This window comes from Brachyhypopomus gauderio, chromosome 4 (genome assembly GCF_052324685.1).
Source record: "Brachyhypopomus gauderio isolate BG-103 chromosome 4, BGAUD_0.2, whole genome shotgun sequence".
Classification (NCBI taxonomy): domain Eukaryota; kingdom Metazoa; phylum Chordata; class Actinopteri; order Gymnotiformes; family Hypopomidae; genus Brachyhypopomus; species Brachyhypopomus gauderio.
Genome location: NC_135214.1, coordinates 1,517,789 through 1,538,316, shown reverse-complemented (window position 1 = coordinate 1,538,316; position 20,528 = coordinate 1,517,789). Strand labels below are relative to the sequence as shown.

Here is a 20,528-nt window from a genome sequence, read left to right as displayed (position 1 = left end):
GATCAGCAGGCTGCATCCAAACCGTTTTACAGGACACGCTCCTCGCTGGGATAAACATGCCTCTCCGGTTTACAGAGCTTAACAACCGGCTTGGTCCAACACAAACAACCGTCCATCTAACAACCAATCAAAATCAGTCTGTACTGCCTCTTTCCAGGGCTAGCTGTGCCGTTTCCATGGCGCTGTCCCGTATGTACACGCCCTCCTGTCTCCTGCCTCCGCAGGATGCTGTGTGTCCCTTAGGGGCAGCAGCGAGGGCCCCAGGGCACCCGCAACACTACTGGAGCCAGCGTGTCCGCCCACATGCTGTCTCACTGGGCTCGGACCACACGCACCAGCCAAGCCATTCCATGGTGTTTGGGGCCAAGGTGTTAGCAAGGCTCTCAGTAACAGCCTCTGTGATAGTGTGTGTGTGTGTGTGTGTGTGTGTGTGTGCGCGCATCATGTCACTATTGAATAATGCTGCAGGAGAACTGGGAGGGTTCTTAAACATACTGGTCTTTTTTCTTCATCCCACTCACCCCCGGTGTTTGTTATATTTCTATATACATAGCCTGATTATTTGCACAGAAAAGCCTGGCCATTCTTCTAAGAAGGGAGAGAGCTGGACATGGAGATGGCGGGTCTTCTGGATGAAGGTCTACATGAAGAAGAAGTGACTGTGAACGAGGCGGGTGGAGGACGGATGGAGCTCTCCCTCTCTCCCTCTCCATCTCTCTCCATCTCTCTCGGTGTGTGTGTTTGTGTGCGTCCACACATTCTTGTTTATTGAGGCTTCAGTGACCTTCAGCTGTGTGTGTGTGTGTGTGTGTGTGTGGTTAATCATGCTCTCATAAATGGCTTCTGTGACGTTCTCAGCTCTGTATGCTTGTGTGTTGCCAGTGACAGAAGCTCTCAGTAACGGCTTCCATGACACTCTGCTCTGTGTGTGTTCAGTTTTTGAGGCACTCAGTAAAGGCTTCTGCTCAGCTGGGTGTGTGTGTGTGTGCTGTCGATTACTGACGCTCTCTGTAAAGTTATTCTCTCACTGTATAGATGTGCGCAGGTCTTTGTGCAGTTACACTAGCAGGACTCCAACACAGCAGGGGGCAGTGTGACACCACACCCCTCACAAAGCAGCACCAGTGAAGGAATGTTTGACGTCACCTGTGGCTACCCACAGTACTGGACAGCTTCTCAACAATGAGGAAAGACTATTGTGTTTATGGCAGATAGTTGATAAGTAGTAGATAGCAGTTAAGTAGATAAAAACAAATGAGAGAGATGATGGTGTTTTTATCCACTGTTGGCCTTGATGAACCAATCCTGTCTCTTCTCTGGCCATCGTAGCTGTTGTCTCCTCCCATGACAGTGGGGCATGTGCTGTAAGCCGCATGATCCATGTCCAGACTCAGAGAGGGATCAGAGAAGAGCGGACAGAACCCTCCCCGACACCTGCTGGCCTCTCTACCTTCAAATCGCCCCGCTTACATGAAGACAGAACAATCAAGAGGGGCGTTACTGAAAGGCCCTCAGCAGTGTGTGTGTGTGTTTGTGTGTGTGTGTGTGTGTGTGTGTTACTGACAGGCTCCCAGTAACGTGTGTTTGGCTTTTTTGGTGCTTAGCTGTGTGTGTGTGCTATTGAAGCTCTCAGTAACAGCTGTTGTAACACGGCTGTGTGTGTGTGTGTGTGTGTGTGTGTGTGTGTGTGTGTTCAGCTTCCAGGACACAAGCTTGTGCTATAGCGCTTTACAGAGCTGGAGAAGTGAAGCCTTCCTCAGGCAAAGAAGACTGGAATAAAGGAAGAGAGACAGAGCGGAAGAGAGAGAGCGAGAGAGAGAGAGAGACAGAGCGGAAGAGAGAGAGCGAGAGAGAGAGAGAGACAGAGCGGAAGAGAGAGCGAGAGAGAGATAGACAGAGCGGAAGAGAGAGAGCGAGAGAGAGAGACAGACAGAGAGAGAGAGAGAGAGAATAGGGATTTGCAGAGGCTTCTTTCCCCCCATCATCAGGCAGTCATAGAGGGACGAGTGGTGAAGTTCTAAGATTTATGGGCCGCCTGTCATGACTGAGTCGCACTTGAAGCCCATCGGCCAGGAATGAATAATGCAGCATCCGCACTGTGATAGTGAGCAGAGGAGGAAAGGTGTGTGCACGAGAGAGAGGGAGAGAGAGAGAAAGAAAGAGAGAGGTAGGCAGACAGGAGAGAGAGAGAGAGAGAAAGAGAGCGAGCAAGAGAGAGAGAGCGAAATAAGAGAAGCAAAGTACACAGAGGAAGCAACATCAAAACTCCCAATGTTAACTGAACTAATGACTGGTCCTGTACTGTCTAGGGGTGGGTATCACCACTGATTTCCCAGTTCGATTCGATTCCGATTCACAAGGTCCCGATTCAATTCGATTTTCGATTAGATTCGATCCAATTCAATATAAATCCTTGTAGGGAAATTTCAGTTACAATAAAAAGTGTAGTTTGAATGTGAAACGTTGTAATGATACAAGGAACACTCAAACTTTATTAAAATGTACTAAGATATTAGTGTTTATACTGTGAACAACAGTTACATTCTTTTTTAATATTGTAATGATAATGGGATTATTGGGTTACTGTTTCTCTAAGTTAAGGGTGTGTGTGAGTGGGAGAGCGCGCAAGGAGCGAGAGTGAGAGAGAGGATTCAGCTATTTACTTCTGTTGAGTGAATTCGCTTGTATTAATGTTAAAATAAAAGAGAAGAGTTGTCAACTGTAAACTTCACAGCTTTATACTTGACGCGTTGCGACCGGCGTGAGGGTCCGTGCAACGAAAACGACGTAATCGCGGTGGCTCCGCCTGTGCCCTGTCGCTTCGTGAGGTCGTGCACCTCTCGAATTTTGTAACTTCAGGCGCCGCGCTTCAGCACAATGAACCAAGTCATGTTTGCTGGGTTCATACACCTAAACAAGGTGGAATTCAAGCACGTCACGCGAGATAAAACGTGAGACGTTAAAACGATACACATACGCGGGGAAAATTGGCCAATTCTAAAGATCGATCTCAGGTTTAATAAATCGATATCGAATCATTCAAATGAAGATCGATTTTTTAAACACACCCCTAGTACTGTCCTGTCCTGTGTGTGTGTTGGAAGCCTGTCCCTCCGTCTGTGGGAGCGGTGGTGGGACCCTCCTCCACCTGCTCCACCCTGCTCTAGTGTCCCTGCACAAACAGAACCCGACTGGAGTGTGGGAGGAGTGGTGAAGGCCTGGCGTGGCTCCAGACAGACGCGTCGCCGCGATCGCAGACGAGCGTCTCTCCGTTGAGCTACGCAAATCTCCAGCTTCTAAAGTGTCATCACAACCAACCAGCCCAGCCGGCTGCTGAGACCACAGGCACCCGCCGTGCCGCTCTGGCTTCAGCAAACCCTCGTCCTGCTCTTCCTCATCCTGTTCCTCCTCTTCCTCATCCGGCTCCTACTCGTCCTGAAGCCTCTCAGAGTGGCAGGACCTAGCGAGGTGGCCAGTGAGGTCTCGCAGCTCCCCCATCGCCACCCCAGGCCCGGCGCTGTGCCGGCTAGTGGCCCCGCCCCCTCCATGTGGGCGGGAGGAGGGTTTGGAGTCCCCCTCGCCCGCCCGCTTTATTAGGGCGAGGCGCGCTGCCTCGCTGGCCTGTCTGGCAGATGTGAAGAGCGTGCTGTGTTGTGATTAGAGAATCCATCTGGAGCGCCACAGAAAACAACACCAGCAGCCATTTGTAGAAGCACCTCACACACACACTCCTGCTGGGCCACTTTCAGCAGGCCACAAATGACCAATTGCCCTTTGATGGGACATGTAAAAAAAAGAAAGAAAAACACACACACACACACACACACACACAGTATACAGTTCTAGACAGAAAAACCTGGCAACACTATTAGCTTGGTTAAAATCTTAAGAGAAAGCCGTGATATAGCAGACATTTAAAAGTCCATCCTCTTCACCTAAAGTAATACCGCGAACCATATGCACCATTAGAAGTTTTCATCGTCCCCTTGGAAATAATTAAATGCAATTAGAATGCAAGAAGCCCAAGGGCTTTCGTATGTTTATATGCAAGGGCAGCCAATCACAGGCAGGAGGGGCGAGGCATCATCCTGATCGGAACCTTCTGGAACGCAGAAGGCTCTCCCGCAGGCGACGACCCCATGGGGTGACCTCCACGTGGATTTCCTGTACCGACACGGGCTGCCCGCGCTGCCACCGTCCAGACCTGCGTCCGTCCGGCGTCTGGTTTGGTCTAGCAAGGTTTTTGCGGAGTGCAGCCTGCTCCGGGGAGCGCCCGCCCCGGTGAACGATCTCAGTCACCGCTGGTGCACCGGCACGCATGCTAAGTACAGTAGCTGGCACCAACTCTCTGAACGTCTCGTTATAGAACGCCAGGGGCAACAGCTCAGGAAGGTCCCCGCTGAAGGAATCCACTGGGGCAGTCTGAGGGGCGGAGTTATGATAGGAGTTGGCCATTCACAAAAACCTCCCTTCACAGCAGCTACAAGGACGTTTTCCATTCCAGACAACCAATTTAGGAGGTTGTAGGTGAGTTGAGGTAAATATTTCCGGACAGGTATGCGAGACAAGCAGGCAAGCCTCGTGTCGGCAGACTGGGTTAAAGCATCCCTGTAGACGCCACCATGTGTCAGTTAGACACAGCTTGGAAATCTATGCAGGAGGCATAGAAACTCAAGTGGTCCTCTGTGTCTTTCTGCTAAAAAAAACACCTGTTGGTTCATTTTATACTTTGTGATTCATTTCAGCTACAGCTAATAATAAATGTTAAACAGGAAGCCCCTATGGAGTTCTTGCTTATGCACATTACGACCTTTTTATGCGCATAAAACAACTGTATTTGCACTTGAGAAAATCGTTTTTCTCCCAGGCACTTAGATAAAGTGTCTGAGAAATTGTTTTCCACGTTAAAATGTAAACGATCCTTCATGTTGCTTAGCTAGCAAGCACAACTGCTGCCTTGCTAATAGTGGACTGTGTTCAGAGGTACTAAGAAACAAAAATGCACAGTGGCAAAGCAAAATATGCTAGATTATTCATAATTAGCTTTAATAAACCTCATCACCATTAACTTCCTTAAGATCAGCACACATTACGTTACTACACAAGCTACATTGTTAATCTAATCTCCAATAAGGCCACTAGCTAACATTAGTGTAAATAATCATGCTTGGATATAATCCACCGGTGTAACTACTTACCTACTTACATGATTAATGGAAGAAGATTCTTCCCATGCAACAATGTGTTTATTTTTGTCTTGTCTTGTCAGCCATTTTGTGTGTACAGTGTGTAACAGTAGGTCAGTCAGCAGTAGGTCAACCTGCCAGGCAGCACGGCGAAAACTGCGTGTAGCTCTCTCGTGTCTGACGACTGCACTAAGAGAGCCTATGACAAAGTATGAGCGTAACGGCTACATCCATCTTGAGCAAATCACCAGAAATTTTACCATTAAACTGCGTAGTTCCTCATCTTACGCACACATTTTGTAGAGTTGTCACACTGCACTTAACCCGCCCAAAATTAAGATTTTTGAACATTTTCAGAATATGGGGAAAATGTTCAAAAATCATCATTCCACCTGCTCTCAGTGATTTATAAAGCTGGCAAAAAGTATTAGCCAAGTCAACATGAAGCGTTAGCACCATGTCCCTGACCTGAGTTCACAAGAGCTGGACTCCAAAAGACTGATCTAGCCTTAGAGCCAAATGCTACAAACATCCCCTAAGAAGGAGATGGCATTACTGATGGCTAGATGTGGACACATATCTGTGTAGTCCTGTACATCAATCCTGCAGCCCTGTACATCAAATGGCTGGCTTGGATTATGCTTCCCCTAACTGCAAGGCTGGAGGAATTAAAAAAATAGACCCAACCAAATATCTGCAGCAACTGGTCAGTATTACATCAGTCACAGGTTTGTTCAAGATCTGAATTTCTTCTCGCGGACAAGCTATGAGGAAAGAATGCAGGACCCCGAGCTAGCATGGCTGGTGTTTGGTCAGCCAGCTGTGTATACACATTCCTATCCACAAGTAAAACCTTATTTACACAGACCCATGACTTCCCAAGTTTAACTTTTGTTATATATAGGCTATATACTGCTCAAAAAAAAATAAAGGGAACACTAAAATAACACATCCTAGATCTCAATTAATAAAAATATTTGAAATCAGTTGAAAATCTCTCATTTCTACCTGTTGTCTGTTCCATTTGCACAAGAGCAGATGAAATTGATTCACAATCAGTGTTGCTTCCTATCTGAACACGAAGTGTGGATGATATATATATATATATATATATTACAATGCAGAGGTTAGGAACACTTTGCCTTACAAGAAAATTCCCTACCACACACAAACACTCCCAGGGAGTACGTTTACGCACAGATGCACAGTAGGTGACAAAGCCCAAGGCAACATCACGTCACACTCCTGTCACACAAGTAAACATCAATCATGGTGCTGTGTGAAATGCGCTACTGTGTGAGTCTGGGGGGGCATGTAAACCACCATATGGAGGCCTGTTGAAAATGGCTCATGAGTAAACATCATGTGACCTGTGCAAACGCCATGTGACCTGTGCTACTAGGTAACTTGTACAGAATGTGATGGCACTCTGCACTGCCATGCGATTTTAACCAGTTAGCTCTCACTTAAATCGATTTGTGTGAAGTTTATTTAAGGACACAGGCCTTAGTATCAAATGATTTGGGATTTATTCCAAAACACTGGACGTGGGAAGTACCGATTTTAGAACCAGAAGCATTTCTTGTTGCAGAGTTAGCAAATTTCATCTCCATGTCAGTTCACACTCTGGGCAAGCTCACCACATTCTTCGGCTCTAGTGTCCCCGTGACCCTGAATTTGAATAAGTGGTTTCAGTCTGCTGCTCCAGACACGTTTTCATAGTGCAAATAAACTAAAAGTGCCAACTGATCTAGTGCCGTGTGTGGGAGCTGCTCTAGGGTTCTGAGCACTAGAGCACTTTTTGTAAGATTTCTGTCATCCACAATGCTTTAAATATTAAATACCATTTTTCTGGCAAATGGGAGATTACAAGATATGAAAATTCTCAGAATACCAGAAAATGTGATCACATGACAGGCCATATTCAAACCCTCAAGAGAAAACTAAAGGCAAAGAACTCAGAGTCTGCAGCATTATCAACCAAACGCTGCTAATAAGCCCTCAGAGGTTCATCCTTAGTGTGGCCAAGACCACAAGCTGATCCATCTTTCACTCTGGTCTAACTTTCACTCTGCACTACTCTAACTTCAGCTCCACTCCAGGTGGTGTCCTCCACCTACATACGTTCTGCTGAAACACGAGCTCTCCTCTAAATCACACTCATTTGTCAGCCCTGGGTATTTCTGGTTTGTGGTTAAAAGTTACCAAATAACAAATCAATTCACTCTGAAGAAACTAAATGTCAAAACTGCGGTATAAAATCGATGGTAATAGATGCACGTTACGCACGGCAAAAAAAAAAAACCTCTTACAAACATTATTCGTGTCTTATTTTCCAGTGAGCTCGAATGTAATGCTATCGGTTCTTTTACGAACAATTCACTGACTGAAAAACAGAGGCAAGACTGCGTTTGGAACAAAGTGGCAAAGAGCAACGAATCAATTCCAGTGAGCACGTTTAATGAGCCGCAGTTCTTTTTACATTTGAATGGATGTCACTGTAGCGAGCCAACACCCTTTATTATGTAACCGTCATCCCCATTAAATTGCTCATTAAATAACCGTAAAGGTAATGTAGGGCTTGCTCGGAGAGCTCGTCAGCAAGTTCCTGAGCACACACTGTTGACACCAGGATAAGTTGAGCAGGAATAACACAACCTGCATAGCAGCAACAACCACCGCGAGGCACCACAAATGACAAACGGCACAGAGCCCTTTTTATTCTTCCATTTAGGACAGCTGCATCTGAAAGCCAGCGAGATGCCTTCATAAGAACACCAGGAACTAATGGAACCAGACTAACATGGCTCTGAGCAGGTACTTGCGGGACGTGACGGGTCGTGACGGGATGTAAAGGCAGGTGGAGAGAGAGAGACTGTGCGTCTCGGGGCGTGATGTAAGCAGGCGAGATTCGCACACTAAATCTCCCCTCCACACATCTCTGTGGCACTCCACCACACACAAAACATCATATTGCGGTGGTGCTGCTACACATTGTTATATAAGTAATACCTGCAGGAAAACAATACAAACTGATGACTACTTTGTATTTCAGTGTTACATCGGTTAAGAATATTTCCATTATGTTCATTGCACACACACAGACACACACGGCTGTGTGTATGCCCAAAACCAACTGTCACAGCATAAGACTAAAACAATCAATCCATTCATTTATTGATTTATTCATAAATGTATCACTGGGTATATATATATTTGCAATATCAAAGCATACATTTGCATCACACTAAAATAAATCTGAGGAAACCATGGAAGCCACATATCTGTTTGCCCTCAGTGCTGGGTTAGAAGTTCAGTGTTGCCTTCAGGCCTAATTGCTCCGGTTTTCTAACATTATTAGACAGCAAACCTGTTTGAACATTATGATCACATGTGCTTCCCTGCAGAGAACTACCGCTGCGTTTAGATAGGCTGCTGAAAGTGGTTATTTTGTGAAACAAAACCTCGCCAGCATCCGTCTGCTTTCAAACGACAGTGGTCATAAACTGGAGGGATCAGACTTTGATTAGCCCATAAAAGCAAAGAAATCCGTGCGGCAACATACAAACTTTTTTTTTTTTTTTTGCGCTACCTGCAAATTTTCTGCTGCCACCGCAAACTTCACTTCATAATTCGAAAAGAAAATAAAATAAAATTTAATAGAAGTTGGACAACAAATGTTGGTCATGTTCTGCCTTTGGAAAATGCAACATTGCAACCAAAAAAATGAAAGTTTACAAGTCAGGGGGTTGACGCAGCAGACGTGAGAACTACCAAGCCACACAAACTCTTCCTCAGAGAAGTGTCCCGACACGCACGTGAATACTTTCTTTTAAAGGGTGATGGTGAAAAGCCAGTGTACGCGTGTCCTAAGGAGACGTCGGCCGGTGGGCTGGGTGTCAAAGCCAGAGGAGCAGGCTGAGGTGTCTGAACATGCAGGACAAGCACGGCAGGGCTGTGGGACCCTCCTCTTCCTCACGAGGCAGACGAAAGAGGCCTGGGGCCGACGGGCAGTCCGCACGAAGGTCCCACATCCCTGCATGCCGTTTCTGCTGTTAGAGCCTTGGTCATTTCTGTTTCCTGATCCTGTGGCTGATCCTTTTATTTGCAGGCTGGGCCGAGGAAACTCTCCTTAGGTTTGGTGACCAGACCACACCATGAGGAAATCGCGGCCAGGGATGATGTAAAGCTGAAAGCTGAGCACTCAGGGTGGGCCCTGTTAAACAGTGAACACCAAAAACATCTGCAGACCTCTTCTAGCGACTCAAAAACCCCCAGAAACCCTCAGAAACTTCACCCAGCTGTTTAAATGGACAAGGCTCTGTCCTGGCGCGTGACTCTTTTGTGCTACGTGGCACCATGTGTGTGTTTGTGTGTGTACTTGCTCCTTAAAGGACGCCACGTGATCCCAGCACGTCTGTTACCCCTGAGACTCATACTACCCACACCCCACACTTTTGCAGCACTGTCCATCACTGTGTGACTGTCTCATTTATTTTCACCCCACAGGTGCCAACAGGCGGAATCACATTAGGTGTTCACCGAGTGACGGGGGCGTAAGGTTCATCGCCCTTGAGAGTGAAGTGGGGAATTATGTCATTGCCACGGTTAGCCGCCGTGCTAAACTCAACCGCCGAGACACAGCCCGAATGTAAACAAACCAGCAAAACTAATATATAATGGGAATGTACTTTATGGCATGTTTAATAAGCTTTCATGCTTGAGGAGGCAGAAGTGTGTGTGTGTGGGGGGGGGGGGGGGGGGGGGGGGGGGGAGACACATAAACAGAAATAACGTATTAGCCCAATTCCATTATTAAAGCAAACGAAGCAGAAATACAGTCAGGCTCAGGTTTGGTTTAGTGAGGCGGAGTCACTGATGAACGTGGCCGTCATGTCCCAAGGAGAACGCCAGCACGAAGGAGAGAGCGTGAACCCAAACACCAGCCCAATGTTAATACAGGAAGGACCAGCAAACCGTCATCCTGCCAGTCTTCAAGCGTCCATCAGCGCCACAAACGGGCCATGACTCAGAATGGACTCGTGCTTAAAAAATACGTTTTTCTTTTTGTCTTTACAGGTTACAGGGCTGTGCGCTGGGATATTTTACGTCAGAGGCCAGTGGGGACATACCGGCGGGGACGGTGTGGCAGGGACAGACCGGCGGGGACAGACCAGCGGGGATGGTGTGGCGGGGACAGGCAGCGGTGATCCAGGCTCATCACTGTTCACGCTGCTGTCCTCATGGGTGGGGAATCACCCGGACGATCGTGCACACGCGTGTTCAACACACGCTGCACATTCAGCTCCAGACGTGTAACCGTGTATCCGTCCCCGTAGCAAAGCTGGCTGGCAGCTACACCCCCCTACCCGTCACACGCGGCCCGGTGAGTAATGCTCGGCACTAGGGAGGCGCTCACCTTATTTATGGATGTAATTCTGTTATTGCTTTTTCCATTTACCCAGCGCCAATCCACTTTGGTTTGTCAGTGTTCCTCCGGCTAGCGCAGCGTCCCGAGGAGGCCCGCCACCCGCCCTGAGCCGGGATTAACGGCTTTAAAGAGGACGGAAGGGACACAGCGAGGAAAAATGAACCAGAAATTAAAACTCACAACCTCCTGCGCACATTATTCAGCTCAACCCACCACCCACCACCCCCCCCACCCAAAAAAACGTCAGCAGCGGCAGCTGGTGGCGGCCAGAGGCGTGTGGTCTCGCGGGGGAGAGACGGGAGAGGCTGGGAGACTGGGAGACGGCCTGAGGACGGAGATCACATTACATTACACCACAACCACTCGCATTTCACGCAGCCACATGCAATTTCACGTTAAAAGTCGCTGGCATGTTTGGGTACTCCCCCCTTAGCATTAGAGGGAGACATTCATCTCTATGGTGACAATGCAGCCCATCATTTTATTTACATGTGTAATGTCTGTTGTTGTTGCCACGGTTGCAGTCGAGTGAAACGTGACCCAAACCAGCACTCGGAACCGAGAGGATTCGCTGCAGATCCACGATACGTCCCGACATGGCCGCCCAGTGCTGCTCCGTCCCGAGCTCCGCGGGACATGCGGGACATTACCCACTCCACCACCTCATCCTCCTCCCGCACCATAAACCGGCACAGAGTGCGTCCCACACCTGGACGGAAGAAGAGCGCTAATGCTAACGTCGCTACTCGATCATTCTGTCTGCTTCCAGGGGAACACGAGCAGCTCATCATGGCTCATCAATCGTCGCTCCACTACTTTTGCCTTGGTCACGTCAGAGCGACTCCGCCATTTCGAGATCCACACACCGAGCCGTACGTTGAGGGCCACTTCTGTGGGCCCCGCACGGACGTGGGACAAACCGGCCAATCGGAGGCCACGTGGGAGGAGCCCGCACGGCTGCGTGACAGGCTGCCCACTCTCAGCTATCCACTCGAAACAGAACAATGACTCATGCCTGATGTCATATGCTGTTCACAGTGAATCAGCCTGCTGGCGGACCGGGCTGGTGAATTCACGCGCCGGGAGCATGCTGACTGCGCTCGCAAGAGGCCTGGTATTAAGTGAAAGCCCGTAAAGGATATGGGTCTTGGGCCGCGCGTTTATAGCGTCTCCTCAAAGCCACAGAGGGGGTGTTCCAGGCCCAAAGAACACCGAGCTGGCATGCAGGGAAAGGAAAGGGGCACCATGGTGACCTGATCAGGGCTTTAAAAACCTCAGTCTGCAAACGGCTGACCAAATGCGTCATGCTAGCTATACAAAGCCTGCAGGGCCACAGAAACCACTTCAAACGGCAAAAGGCTACAGAGCAGCCAGCTGTTTTGAGCAGCAACAACATTTAACATCTGTGGCCGAGGACGGGCGGGAGACCAATCACAGACAGGCTTTCAAAAGAAGAACGGCAGTATATTACAGACATGTGGCAGAATAAGAACAAAACCACCTGCTTTTCTGTCTTAGAATGAGTATGTGAAACTGGAAAGATGCAGTTCATAAGTGTGTAATTGTCTAAGCATATAGAGGGGCCAGAATTTATAGCTTCTGCATTCTCATAATTGCATTTTTATAGTGATATCATGGATCTTCACTTACATTCCCACATCGTGCGCACACACACACACACACACACACACACACACACACACACACAGACACGTGTGCACACCGCACACACACATGCACGCACACACTCACAAACTGCAGGTTACATTGATCCACACATTTGAAAGTCTGCTGGAATTGTACTAACTCCCATGTGAGGCATCAGGTTCTCGCCACTAAATTCATTAAATCCATTCTTACCAATCAATAGTCAGGACAGCACACAGAAGACCAAGTGTAAGGACTGGCATAAATGGAAACTCAATAGCCCACCGGATACTTTCTTTGTACAACAATAGATTTCTGCTGGATATCGGAGCCACTGGGGAAGCAGACAGACGTCCTCCTCTGGTCCAGCCGTGTCCTCCTCTGGCCCAGCCGTGTCCTCCTCTGGCCCAGCCGTGCAGGCTCTTTTGTTTGCCTGCGTTTCTGAACGGACAAGCGGTTTCATACAAAGCTGTTTATCATGTCGTCACTGGCCTAGGCGGGTGGGACGAAGAATTTCTTCCAAAACAGAAGCATGTTGAGATTGACTGAAGACCTAGAGCAGAGGCGGAGTTCCCTAAGCCCCGCCCCTTCCTCTAGGAGCCTGGGTACATGGAGGATTAACCTTTGCCTCAGCAGCTTGGCTGCATTCCAGTGGGCAGTGTGCTGGCACTAAGGAGTTCCTGATAAGCACTAACTGTGCAGTGACTGTGTTTGTTCAAGAAGAATTCATCTCATCAGCTCCCCTGTCTGCTCTCTCTCTATAACTTTCCAACTCCTCTCTCTCTCTCTCTCTCTCTCTCTCTCTCTCTCTCTCTCTCTCTCTCTCTCCTCACCATCTCCTCTCTCTCTCCCTCTCTCTCTCCTCACCATCTCCTCTCTCTCCCACACAATCTCCTCCTTCTCTCTCCTCCTACTCTCTCTGACTCCTCCCGTCTCTCATTTGCCCTCACGCAGGTCTCAGAGGCATCACCTCCCTCCATTTCCTTCTCCACCTCCCTCTCTCCTCCTCCACCTCCCCCTCTCCACCTCCCTCTGCAGCAGTCACTAGCTCACTGCTCCTATAGAGGACCCCGTAAAACAGGTAGTGTGCGGGAGCTCAGCAGGATTAAAACCCCGGTACAGTGTGTACGGAGGACGTGGGCACTTAATCCATGCAGTCTCAGTGCAAGCGAGTGTCTTCAGCCGTCCTCAGGAGTAATCCAGGATGTTCTGGTGCTGAGACCTCCAAGGTGCCTGTGCTTCTACACAACCACGTCAGTGCAGACAGATAAACCTCAACAATATTGTTACATCACTGCTGTACTAAGCAGAAATCTACCTGTGGGGATACCATTACACCACCATATCCAGCCTACCAACATGAGGCACTGGTGTCTATTGGGAAGAGCCAGGATAGGGGAAACCCCTCTCCTCTCTTACTGGTCTTACCCTCCACAGACTTTCCTGCATCTCCCTACCGTCTAACATCAGGACAAACACACAGGAGTAATAAGTGTATGAACCTACGGCACCCAACAGCTCTAAAGACAGCCGCTCCTCGCTGGGCCGCTAAATGAGGCTGAAACTCACACTTTGATGATGCAGGAGCCCTTTTCTGAAGGACCCTAAACCCAAAGACACAAATCTGACGAATCCAGGCTCTCTGTGGTCCATTAACAAGCACCACAGGAGCTGGTGACTGGGCTACGTCAATAAGGCACGTTGAAGAAGTGTTCTCCTCTTACACAAAAGGCACTATGTTCAGATAGACACTAGTTTCCTTCAGGGAGAGAGAGAGAGAGAGAGAGAGAGAGAGAGAGAGAGTGTAAGAGACTCCACATGAGAACAGAACTACTAACAATAGTTGCTCAAAGCAGAAGGGGAAGAGAGTATTTCAGCCTTCTGAGGTCGCTGACATGCTGGAGAATGAGGATCCACTTCCAGCCTTTATTAACTTCATAAATAATGAGCTGTGTGGAACAAGCTTTGAGGAGAGGAGCCATAACTCTGGCCCTCAGCAATAAAGTGGCACACACACACACACACACACACACACCCCAGCTGGGCCAGGCCCCGACCTCCTGAGCCACCCCGCTTACAGCCAGACAGACGGAGCGGAGAGAGAGAGAGCGCGTGTGAGAAATAAACAAAGAAACAAAGAGAGAACAAGAAACAGGATAGCAATAAAACAAAAGAAAGAAAGAAGGCACGAGAGAATAACAGAAAGAAAGAAAATCGAAGACAACACAGAAGATAATGCGGACGAGTGGATGGGACAGCGCAGTGTTACGCAGGCTTCAGGACAGACGAATAAACACTTCAGTGCACGTATGGGGCATCGCAGCACTGTGGCAGGTGTGTTGGGGGGCATATGGCTCCCAGCCCACCACCTCCGAACTGCCCCGCCTGCGTAGAGACCCCTGCAGTGGCGGGGCAAACTCCCCCTTTACGCCCAACCCTCCGAGCCTCTGGCCACCAGCACGCCCAGACAGGGGGCACAGAGACGGGATCTCAACTTCGCGCGTCCGCCGTGACGCACATGCGCTGATCTAGATGGCGAGGGGTAAAAGGTCAGGGGGGGGGTGGGTCAAGTCAACGTGACATCCGGCATCGTTACAGCAGAATTTTCCATGCTCACCCAAACAGAGCTCTTGTTCTTTATCTTTTCCTGGAAGAAACACTGAAAGGGCCTTTCCTGAAAGGATGATACCTGCGTAGGGAAGGGAGCAGCAGTGCCAGACACACAGCCACGTCCATTTTGAAAGAAGCAGAACGCCCGGCGTCTGCAGAGCATTTCTGGCTGGGCTGGCAGACAGGACGGTCGTGTGCAGCTCTAGCCTGGGCTTACTTACACCGCTGCATCCTCGGGGGCCGGCTAAAGCCAAGATTAGCCCACATACGCCACAAACGGGTCACGCGGCGACAAACCAGGACGGTCCAGACGGAATACAGAATACAGCAGAGGGGGAAAACCTCGGCCCAGAGGGGGGAAACTCCCCGACACAGAGCCACAGGGGCAGGCTGTCAGAGGTGGCACATGTACAATGTTACAGTGTGGTGAGAAAAGACCTGTTGTGTGTGTGTGTGTGTGCGTGTGTGTGTGTGTGTGTGTGGTGGGGGGGGGGGGGGGGGGGTACACACAGTGTAAACTTTCAATGACCAGTAAAATAAAACTATTACATATCAGCAACAGTAATGAGCAACGTGGGGCTGGTTTAGGTGGATGGTGTCGACTATGGTGGACTAGTTTAGGTGGACAATGTCAGTTATGGTTTACTACAGAGTAATCAATAGTGTAGACTGGGAAACCTGAAATCTTTTATAAACACACTCACACACACTCAGAACAACAGAAACACTCTCAAATCATTACATGATGAAATGAGTTTGAAGACAAATGCAAACTCAAACATTCAGTCCTCCCCCTTGTATAAACATACAGGTCCCTGTGGACAAGACCGATATATTTACCGTCAGTGACAAAGCAGCGATGAATTAACAACAAACTGGCAGGACTTTGCTAGGCTAATTAGCGCCGCACGTCTGACAGTGATGGGCTGGGCTGGGCTGGGCTAGACTGGGCTGGGCCGGGCTCTAACGGCAGCGTGATGACGCCGACCAGCCCGTCAACATGTGTGGAGACAATATGGGAAGGCACATCGGTGACACGGCGGGCCAGCCCAGAGTCACTCCACAGGACACGGCCGTCATCACAGCTCGGAGGGATGCACACACACACACACACACACACACACACACACACACACACACACACACACACACACACACTCACACACACTCACACACACTCACACACACTCACACACACGCTACACAATGCTCCCAAGCATTAATCCAACAATACGACTATAGGCCAAACAATGCTACATAGAGTAACATTTGTGGTGCACAAAAGCAGGTGTCACATCAGCAGTAACCGCTGACAGATGTGTGTATGGAACACCACAGGGCACATTCACTGTTGTACTGATCCCCTGAGGAATCCCAGCAAGACACATGCTCAATCTCCCTTATTAGACACCTTTATTTACTAGTGATGCCATGTTGATTACAGGCGTTTATATTCGTTTGTGTGTTGAATTAATCGTTGAACCAGCCATCTTCCAAACTGGCAACAGCAAAACAAACCTTCGGTACTTTGTGTACACCTGTTTGGAAAACACACACACACACACACACACACACACACACACACACACACACACACACACACACACACACACACACAGGGAGAGCAAGAACAAAAAAAGAGTGTTTACAGTGAGTCTTTGACAGCCATGTTATCAGGCCAGTGGCGAACAGGACAGACGGTGAATAACAAAGTGGTCCAGGCCACCATACGGCTGTCGCATGTGACCGTGTGCCCACAACACCTAGAAGACACATGTGGAGGCTACAGCGGCCAGAGTGTAGCCACGGTGTCCAAACCAGGGAGTGTAGCCACGGTGTCCAACCCAGGGAGTGTAGCCACTGTGTCCAACCCAGGGAGTGTAGCCACTGTGTCCAACCCAGGGAGTGTAGCCACTGTGTCCAACCCAGGGAGTGTAGCCACTGTGTCCAACCCAGGGAGTGTAGCCACTGTGTCCAACCCAGGGAGTGTAGCCACTGTGTCCAACCCAGGGAGTGTAGCCACTGTGTCCAACCCAGGGAGTGTAGCCACTGTGTCCAACCCAGGGAGTGTAGCCACTGTGTCCAACCCAGGGAGTGTAGCCACTGTGTCCAACCCAGGGAGTGTAGCCACTGTGTCCAACCCAGGGAGTGTAGCCACTGTGTCCAACCCAGGGAGTGTAGCCACTGTGTCCAACCCAGGGAGTGTAGCCACTGTGTCCAACCCAGGGAGTGTAGCCACTGTGTCCAACCCAGGGAGTGTAGCCACTGTGTCCAACCCAGGGAGTGTAGCCACTGTGTCCAACCCAGGGAGTGTAGCCACTGTGTCCAACCCAGGGAGTGTAGCCACTGTGTCCAACCCAGGGAGTGTAGCCACTGTGTCTAACCCAGGGAGTGTAGCCACTGTGTCTAACCCAGGGAGTGTAGCCACTGTGTCTAACTCAGTGTAGCCACTGTGTCAAACAAACAGAGTGAAGTCCGCACGGCAGAGAAACCAACGTGAGACGTGGAGGAAGCTCGAAACGATACCGCATTATGGGTCTATTTACACCACTAGAGGTATCAAAGCTTGCAAGTTCCAGCACTCACCCTGACTACTGGAGCAGAGGCATCACACTCAACCCATTCACCCCGCCCCTTCTGAACCGTTATACACCATCATCATCATCATCAAGGTCTCCTGAACACAGATTAGACTAAATTATAGCTGTTCCCGATGGAGAGCGACTCGTCACTTCAAATCCATCCAGGACCTTCATAAATGCATCTGATATTCAGCAAATGGAACTGTGTCCATCTTGGCCATAGATGTCAGAAGCTATTTCCCCAACTCTGAAGACCTGGAGGTGGAGATGGCCCAGTAACTCCACTGTACATCTGAGTGTTGAATGTGCGCCAGTAACGCAGGCCAGAGCGAAAGCTGCTGATCTGAATCCATTCATCTGTGCCCGGGCCATTCCACTGATTAGAGAGCGGGGTGGGTTGGACTGGTACAGTGAATAACACACAGCTGGCCAGGATAATTGGCCATGATGAAATGTGAAACTGCCATGAGGACTCGGGCCTAGCGGGACTTCCTGGTACTGGTTTCAGGAAGGAGCAGCAGAAAAGCGTGAGAGCGTGTTATCAGCACAGCTACTGGGCTGTGCAAGTAAGAGTCCTGATCCAAGCACTTTTCAGCGTGGCCCCAGGTGATCGGGCCTACCAGAACCCCCTCTGAACAGTGTGACGGACACAGGCTGGGCTGATCTATAAGAACAACCTGGGGACAATTAGACTCGTCCATTCTCTTTGGACACCACTCCTCTTTCGCTTTTAAAATTTGTCAAAATACATAGTTGTGTTTCTAGTTCAAATTACAGAGCTCTGCAGCAGGAGATTAAATGGCATCCAGCAAGCTGAGGACATTTGTGGTCAACGAACAGCCTATTGTGATGAGGGTCTATGGAGCAGATCCTCACCGCCCATGTCAACCACATCCAGCCACAACTGCTGTTGTCTGAGCCCGGGTTGAGCTACGCGTAGGGTTGCAACGGTATGAGATTTTCACGGTATGATAACCGTCTCAGACAATACCGCGGTATCACGGTTATCACGGTATCACAGTTAGTTTGTATATTATTAAAAGATACACTGACCCTTAAAGAAATTACAACAAGTTTTTTTTGTTCAATTAACTATTTATTGTAGAAACCTGGAACAATTGTATACAAAATGTCTCCTTTAAATAAAAAAAGCTGTACACATGTTTATATAAATACTGCAAAATTTGAGAAACCTAAATCATGGATTTCAGTACAATTATTTAAGTTTAAATTATTTAATATCTGATAAACTCAGCCGGGGTCAGTGTCTGATCAACAACTGTTGTAAACGTCCGTTTTACTGCCAAGTTGGAATATAACCAGATACTGCAGAAAGAGAGGATTTATTTCTGACATCATCACAATAGAGATTTCTATTTTAAGGCTTTCACACCGAGTCTGGTTTTAACATATGAAAAACAGGCACGTTAGAATTTGAAAATTAACGCATTAATGGCGTCTTTCACATCCAGTGAAAGCAAGGACCATAAAAAGCTAGGTTTATACTTTCACTAGTGACCGTAGCGCGCGACTCCGCACAGTTCTCTTGTATTACGTTAACAAATACGAGCCTCTTGTAATTCCAGGATGAAACATGAGAGAACGTGAAGACGTTGAGATTGGGCGTTTTGAAAATAAACAACCATTAAATAATGTGATGAAAAAGCGAATTATTTCGAGTATATGTATAAATATTTAACTTAATTAAGTTTAAGGTGCAGGGAAAGTGACGTACAAGTGCTTTAATTCCACCTTATAAAGATGTATGAACCCTGCAAACATGACATTGTTCATTGCGCTGAGGCGCGGCGCGCGCAAAGTTACAAAATTCAGAGGTGCACGACCTCGCGAATCGACAGCGGCGAACACACAGGGACCGGACCCAGGGGCCATCTGGAACGACGCCCTGCCGTAAACCTCTGATGCTTCTGTGCCGTTAGAAAACAAACTCCAGTACCGGCCCGGAAGGAGAGCCCAGCAGTGTGGAGGTTATTACTGGAGCACCACGCAGAGCAAAAGCCCGTCAGCGTCTCGTTACCACGACGCACACATCGCACAAGCACAACAGCACCATCAGCAGGACACTATCGTCTGTCCAGCATGTGAGGCCCTGGTACCAGAACCACATGGTTCACAGACAAGAGGGACGGGAAGTGCACAGATCTGTGTTCACAGAGGAGGAGACAGCAGCGTGAAGGAGGAGGAGGAGGAGAACACACACACACACACACACACACACACACACACACACACACACACACAATTAAGAGCTCTCTTCCTAAAGCTGGTGAAATCAGAAGGCACAAAGGCCCAGCAGAAGCGTTAGCCCGTGCCATCGTCTCACGCAGGGAGACCCAGGGTTTCACACCGTCGACTCACGCAGGGAGACCCTAAAGACCCAGGGTGCGTTATTTCACACCGTCGTCTCACGCAGGGAGACCCAGGGTTTCACACCGTCGACTCACGCTGGGAGACCCTAAAGACTCAGGGTGCGTTATTTCACACCATCGTCTCACGCAGGGAGACCCTAAAGACCCAGGGTGCGTTATTTCACACCGTCGTCTCACGCAGGGAGACCCTAATGACCCAGGGTGCGTTATTTCACACCGTCGTCTCACGCTGGGAGAGCCTAAAGACCCAGGGTGTGTTATTTCACACCGTCGCCTCACGCTGGGAGACCCTAAAGACCCAGGGTGCGTTATGTCACACCGTCGCCTCACGCAGGGAGACCCTAAAGACCCAGGGTGCGTTATTTCACACCGTCGTCTCACGCAGGGAGACCCTAATGACCCAGGGTGCGTTATTTCACACCGTCGTCTCACGGAGGGAGACCCTAAAGACCCAGGGTGTGTTATTTCACACTGTCGTCTCACGCAGGGAGACCCAGGGTTTCACACCGTCAACTCGCGCAGGGAGACCCTAAAGACCCAGGGTGCGTTATTTCACACCGTCGTCTCACGCAGGGAGACCCTAAAGACCCAGGGTGCGTTATTTCACACCGTCGTCTCACGCAGGGAGACCCTAAAGACCCAGGGTGCGTTATTTCACACCGTCGTCTCACGCAGGGAGAGC

General features: G+C 49.1%; 1 protein-coding gene across 9 annotated transcripts in view; it reads right to left on the bottom strand.

The window, feature by feature from the left end:
- The window catches only part of caska (calcium/calmodulin-dependent serine protein kinase a), a 152,907-nt gene that overhangs the window by 119,887 nt on the left and 12,492 nt on the right, over positions 1–20,528 (bottom strand). The window lies entirely within an intron of this gene.